Here is a 6516-nt window from a genome sequence, read left to right as displayed (position 1 = left end):
AAAAGTCCTATAAATGGCAACTAATACTTTTAGTCGCCAAAAATAATATTTTAGTCGCCAAAAATTTTATTTTCCGCTACTAAAACTTTGGTCGCCAAAACTTGCAGTATCTACGGCGACCAAAGTTTTAGTCGCCAAAGGGTATTTTTTCCATCTTATTTTATTATTATTATTTTTTTAGCTACTAAATTCTTAGTCGCCTAAAGTCTTTTTTTATTTCAGCTACTAAATATTTAGTAGCCAAAAGTTTTTCTCCATTTTATTTTTATTTTTAGCTACTAAATATTTAGTAGCCAAAAGTTTTTTTCCATTTTTTTTTTAATTTTTAGCTACTAACATGACAGTTGTATTTAAATAAAGAATTAGCAAATTACAAGCTTGGGTGGGAAGACAGTTCCATAGCTTGCGTGGGATTTATTCCAAACAATATCTAAATAAATATAATTTTTATACAGAACAAATTATCCACAATTTTTTTTTTTTTTTCTGTCAATCCATAAATCAACACAATGAGACAAACTCAAAACATTTATAATCAAGTTGTGGGTGAAATTCCATCCCAAATCTCAATTAACCTTTATCCCAAATCCAGGTGAACTTTCTACAGATTGGCCTACACTGTAAAGCCATTTGTCAAAAGATAAAAATGATAGCTACCTAAGAAAACAGTGGTTGCGACATCCTTAGTGTCCAAATCTGAACCACTTTCATTCTCAAGATGTTGCTCTCATCAGAAAACTTGTGTTCCCGAGCCACACAGCTGGACAAGGATGCAAAGCATAATCCACAAACTCAAAACTACAAATCCAGCATTCCCTTCTTTATCATGCCTGCAAAAGCAAGCAATCAGACGAGCATGTTGTTGTGGGTGCTGCAATTTCTGTCTCTTTGCCATCTCTTCGTTTTGTCACTGCTGCTGCCTTTTTTTCTTTGTCTGGAACTCCTGTGATGATTCATATTTAGGCAAACTATGCAATCAAAGAACAGGTGGAAATTAATTTAATATAAACAAAATTGAGACACCATCAGGCAAACTATGCAATCAAAGAACAGGTGGAAATTAATTTAATATAAACAAAACTAAGACACCTTTATTTGACAAGCGGAGATCAGTCAAAATATTAATAGAGAGGCTTCAGGAAACCTCAATTGGAGGTGTAAACATATGAAATGCAGAAGGTTTGGCACACTATGACTGAATTTTCCAAGTCTCGTTGAAGGTATATGATTATTACCAAATCTTTTCCTCAGTACAATGAATCAATAAGTAAAATTCATGCAGCATAGCTAAGAAGAAAGATGTGAGACATACCTTCTAGGATCGCAAGGTAAGGGGTCAGTCCAAAAATATTCAACATCAAGGGCATCCTTTGCAGATATTCTCTGCGTGAAATGGAAAAAGGGAAAAGGGGAAAAAAAATTCAAGGAATTGAAAGTTGTTGAACAAAAATGAAAAATGTATACATAGAACAGCACCAAATCTGATAATCTGTGCAGATATGTTCATGGCCTTTCTAATCGAGTTTTTGGAAACAGGAATGCAAAATGCAGTCACCAAAACAATCCATAAGCTACCAAAAATCAACAATCCCTGAAGACACAGAGATGAAACCATCATGATCCTCAACTGTATATAAAAATGTGTCATTAATTAGATGATTTAGGATGAATGTGTTTTGATGGGAAATTGGAATCAGACTATTTATTTATTTTCTGAAGAAACAATTAGGGCATGAAAAGCATCCAAAATCATTATGTTCCATTTAAGTTAATGAAATATATATTTAATGTACTTAATCACAAAGTTAGTCAAAAAATGGATCTCAGTTTTAATTTTTAAAATATTGAATTTTGGTAGACCTATAACAACTAATAAAGGGTTAGCATTTTCTCCACACCCTTTTTGCAATAAGTCAAAACTCAGATTTATATTGTCATTTTCCAAACTAATAAAGTAAGTCATTTTATTGACATTGTAGTGTCAGTTTCTCCAAACTAATGAAGTAAAAAAATCATCATTTAGTTTGTCAATAAACTAATCATTTTAGTCTGAAATTTATAGACAAACTGAAATTTATATTCAAGCTGGCAATGATGAACATAGTAAAGGCCAGAAATGAATATTCAGAAGGCAAACAATTTAGCATTTGCAGTTTGCTTCCTAAGGTAAGACAGAATCACCTCTGTTTGTATAATTATATCATTTTAGCTTCCATTCTCTCTGATCTCACAATAAATCCCCCATTACTTAACCTGGATGGGAGAAACAAACACAGTTTCTATCACATTAAAAGCATTGAACAAGCTTCAAGTAAAAGCAAAATCAACTTCAGATTACCTTTCCCTGTAGAGAACAGGGTATATCCGTGTGACTCCAATTAATGTGCTAGGAACTGGACCTCCCATACCCTTGATACATCAAAATGCTAATGGAGCACCACCACCCTTACCTAGAGATAAAGATTAGAACATGTTCAAGCAAGATGAAACTGAAATGTGCTGCTGCAAGATAATCAGGGCAAGAAGACAAGAATGCACGTAACTACTTAAACACTTACATAACCCCAAATGATCAGCCCAATGAGCTCTATATGTCCCATTCATGTGCATTAGAAGACCAACGGTGCTAGATGCCTAACACTAAAGCAAAAACTTGATCAAATCCTATAGTTACAATTGAAGTTTTAGCCAAACGACTTATATAGTAACTTAAACTGGGTAATAACCTCAAGAGGTGAAACAGGCCCAGCCCAGCCACTTAATCCAGCTCCCCAGATCTTCAAATGACAACATAAACTATAAGCAATAGGAAGTTCTAATCGGATATCTAGTCAAAAGAAGAAATGGAAAATAGTGAAACCAAAGAAGTACCCTAAGTTTCTGTCCCACAAACAATTGCCCAGTAGCCAGCTTCTTCATTAGCAGTGCATCTAATATAGCATTGATTGAGTACCTATAAAAACAAATGACATTCATATACCCCCAAAAAGCACACCAAGTTATAGCCTACATATGAAAACTACATAACAAACCAACAAACCCAAGAAATTTTGTAATTGAAACCAAGTATCATGGTATTGCCATTATCTCTATAGCTTTATTGTGATTAATATTTATGGCACAAGACAAATTTTACCCATTAATTTTAATCACCACCACGTTTATGTAATTGAAACAAAGTGAATTCAAGGAAAGTCAGAGGGTCAAACTGTAATTCACCCAAAATTAAATAAGACTCTTTCTCTCCCCCCACTATTAGTGTAAACAGGGTTTATGACAAGGACAAGGACTTCAAACAGTATACAAATTTTGTTTATGCACTTTAAAAATGGCCCAGCTTGCTTTCTTCCAAACTTTACTCTACAGTCCCAGAAGCACTGAATAAAGGTCCAAAGTAGTAAGAATGGCAAAGCATATGTGGAAACCAGGAATCATGTAAAAGGGGGATTTAGTTTTAAATGAAATCAGTAACTCAAATGTATTATGGATTCATACAATAAAATTAAAGTTTCATGCATATTGAGCCATTATATTTCAAAGGGTAAATCAAATTTTGCATCCATATAATTTTTATTAAAAAAAACACTTTAGTGTTCACAGTTTCAAGTATGACACATTGTTGTGTATATTAAGTTTAATGGTCAACTTCATCTTAAGAATTTAGACAAGAATTAAATACACTTGAGTTCCACGTCAGTTTCATGTGATCCATGTGAGATTCATGAGAGCTTCACATGATCAAAGAAAGTTATTTGATATTGGCATGTATTTTTGCATCCAAATCGCTAACAACAATTAACAGTTGGACCTAATTGAAACCAATTAAAAAATATGAAGTTCAATACATTACAATTAAAACTATAAGGACCAAGTAAAATCCACTCCAAACTATGGGAGCACAAAAATGTAAATATCCAGTTCCCAATGGATGTCCAGATGCACCTGAATTTGGACACTTTTTTTATGACTGCATTATTACATTCTTAGTGAAATTCAGTTAAGAACATAAGATAACTAAAGGCACCATTTTGCCATTTTGAAGATCAAAATAAACCCAGCAGCGGCATAAGAGACCATCATTGTAAAAGGGCAATCCAACAAAAGTACTGATGCCATCAAATTAAGAGGGACAGAAACCTGTAAATGATGGGAATATGTAAGCTCAACTGGTTTCCATTTTCCAGCATAACAGCCACAAACCATCAACTGTCTATTTCTGACCAAATTAATTTTGTCCAGGATTATCAAAGTAAAAAAGCTCAGTAAATAAGGAGGCTATATTGGCAATTTAAGTCACTAGTGAAGCTACAATTGACCAAAAAGTCTAAGAAGGGAAAGCCTAACTGTTCAGAACATAAAGAGGCCCAAAGAAAGAATACAGCACAACATCTTTGAGCTTTAAAATGAATAATGGATATCCATTCATTTCAAAAAAACATGCTTTTCACACTCTAAAGCAGGTATATTCAAGTTACTTTTTATGTAATTTTGGAACTACTTCTACCATTCTTAAGCTATTACTTTGATAGCAAGTCAATGTTGATCAGCATGACTGATGAGATTCTCAACGTAGAAAAAGGAAAGATCCGAAACTCCTGAGTTGTAGATCAATGACAATGATGAAGAAGACAATTCACAAATTCCTAATCAAACTTAAGTATCTTGCATCAATATAAATCATTGCAGAAATCAGCCTTACTTTGATGACCGTCACATTCTTGGAGAACAAACAGAGCAGTGTAACTAGGAGGTCCATAATAAGTAATACTTTTTTTTTTCCTTTCTTTCTCTTTTCTTATTTTACAAGAAGGGAAGCCACATGAATACAGAATCAGTGAGAGCATCAGAATTACCAACCACCAAAAAAATAATAATAATAATTCAAACCAAGCTAATTGAGAAAAACAAAATCTAATTCAATTCTGACCCAGTTGCTTGAATTGAGTATGGTTTAATATATGAAAAAGAAAAAAAGACAAACAAAATATGGATATAAAAATTCAAAGAAAATGAAACCACCTATCAGATTCTACCCAGCTAAGGAAACATCATTTATTATTCAAATTCATACATCTCTGTGAAGGTAAATACTTACACACAGCTAACCCCTCAAATTCAAATTCAGAAAACAAAAAGGAGGATGAGATTTCACAATGACTCAAGCTTTTGTTATGCATAAAAAACTCAAAATCATTCAATCATGAGCACAAATAGTTATTAGGATCACAAAAATCACTACCTCCACCAAATCAAAGCAAGACCATTTTTTTTATAATAAAAAAAAATCAAATTGAAACCCATTTGCTTAAATTGAGTAGGATTTGAAATATAAAACTCAAAAAATAATAAAAAAGTCAAAACCCATATGTAGAATGCAGAGCAAATTTCAATCCTATTAAGCGAAGAGGACATCACCGAATTGAGTCCTAAAATTTTCCATTAACTTACCTACTAATAATATTCTTAAATTGTTCAGTATCTTAAATCAATTGCTATCTACCTAATAAAACCCTAGATCCGAGATGGTGAAATGGGGAAATAGAGGAAGAGAGAGAGAGAGAGAGAAACCTGAATGTGGCTGGGAGGGAGGCCGCGATGGTGAGCGACGGTGGCGAGAGCCGTGATGCTGAGCGGCGGTAGCGAGAGCCGCGATGTCGGTGGTGGAAGTTCGATGGTAACTGTTAGCATGGATGGTGAGGGTGAGGTTTGCTAGTGTTTGACACAGAAGTGTATATGATATCGTGTGTCTGTGTGTGTGTGAGAGAGACAGAACAGAGTCTAAATAGATCAGGCGCCAAAAATAATTGGTTTCCCTCTCAAACAAAAATTTCAACCTTTCGCGACTAAATATATTTTTGGTCGCCAAATAACAATAAAATTCTTTTTTGCCGACCAAAATTTTGGTCGCCAAAGGTAAAAAAATATTTTTTTAATTTTCAATCGGCGACTAAATGGTTTAGTAGCCAAAAGTCAACATATAGCGACCAAGATTCTTTTTTGTCGCTGAAAATAAACGTTTGGCGACCAAAATTTGGTCGCCAAAGGTAAGAAATTAATTTTTTATTTTTCTTTTGGCGACAAAATGATTTTAGTAGCCAAAACTTAATGTATGGCGACTAAAAATTTTTTTAGTCGCCAATTCTAGCATTTTTAGCGACGAAATTTTTTTTTAGTCGCCAAAAATCAATATACCCCGACTAAAAAAATTTAGTAGCTAAATATTTTACTTTTGGCGACTAAAAAAATTAGTTGGTCGCCAATTTCATAACTTTTGGCGACGAAATTTTTTTTAGTCGCTAATTTTGGTCGCCGAATGTGTATTTTGTTGTAGTGTAGTCACCAAATAACATGAGAGTATATCTACCGCCGCCAAACCACCACCCTTAGGTGGCTATGGTTTTTGTTACAAAGTTTATAGTTCAAGTCTTGATATTCTATTTCGCCTGATAATGAAGTTAGTAGGTAGTTGCATAGTGAGACCCAAAATCCTCTCACATAGATTGTTGAAAAGATCCA

The 6516-nt window shown here is 33.7% G+C and overlaps 1 long non-coding RNA gene across 5 annotated transcripts; it reads right to left on the bottom strand.

Moving 5' to 3' along the window:
• Positions 1–417: 417 nt before the first annotated feature.
• LOC114310896 (uncharacterized) lies at positions 418–5805 on the bottom strand. 5 transcript variants are annotated; one of them, XR_014338084.1, is made up of 8 exons: positions 5569–5801; positions 2872–2953; positions 2727–2796; positions 2559–2640; positions 2339–2450; positions 2182–2253; positions 1313–1383; positions 423–968 (listed from the first exon to the last, which is right to left on the bottom strand). It is a non-coding gene; the product is annotated as an uncharacterized LOC114310896 (long non-coding RNA). The 5 variants fall into 5 exon arrangements; XR_014338081.1 differs by having other exon boundaries at positions 425–943; positions 1313–1591; positions 5569–5802; XR_014338082.1 differs by having other exon boundaries at positions 430–943; positions 5569–5799.
• Positions 5806–6516: the final 711 nt, after the last annotated feature.

The sequence above is a fragment of the Camellia sinensis genome, chromosome 8 (genome assembly GCF_055761805.1).
Source record: "Camellia sinensis isolate YWXY chromosome 8, ASM5576180v1, whole genome shotgun sequence".
Classification (NCBI taxonomy): domain Eukaryota; kingdom Viridiplantae; phylum Streptophyta; class Magnoliopsida; order Ericales; family Theaceae; genus Camellia; species Camellia sinensis.
Note: the sequence above shows the minus strand (reverse complement) of the source record. Positions and strands in the feature narration are given on the sequence as shown.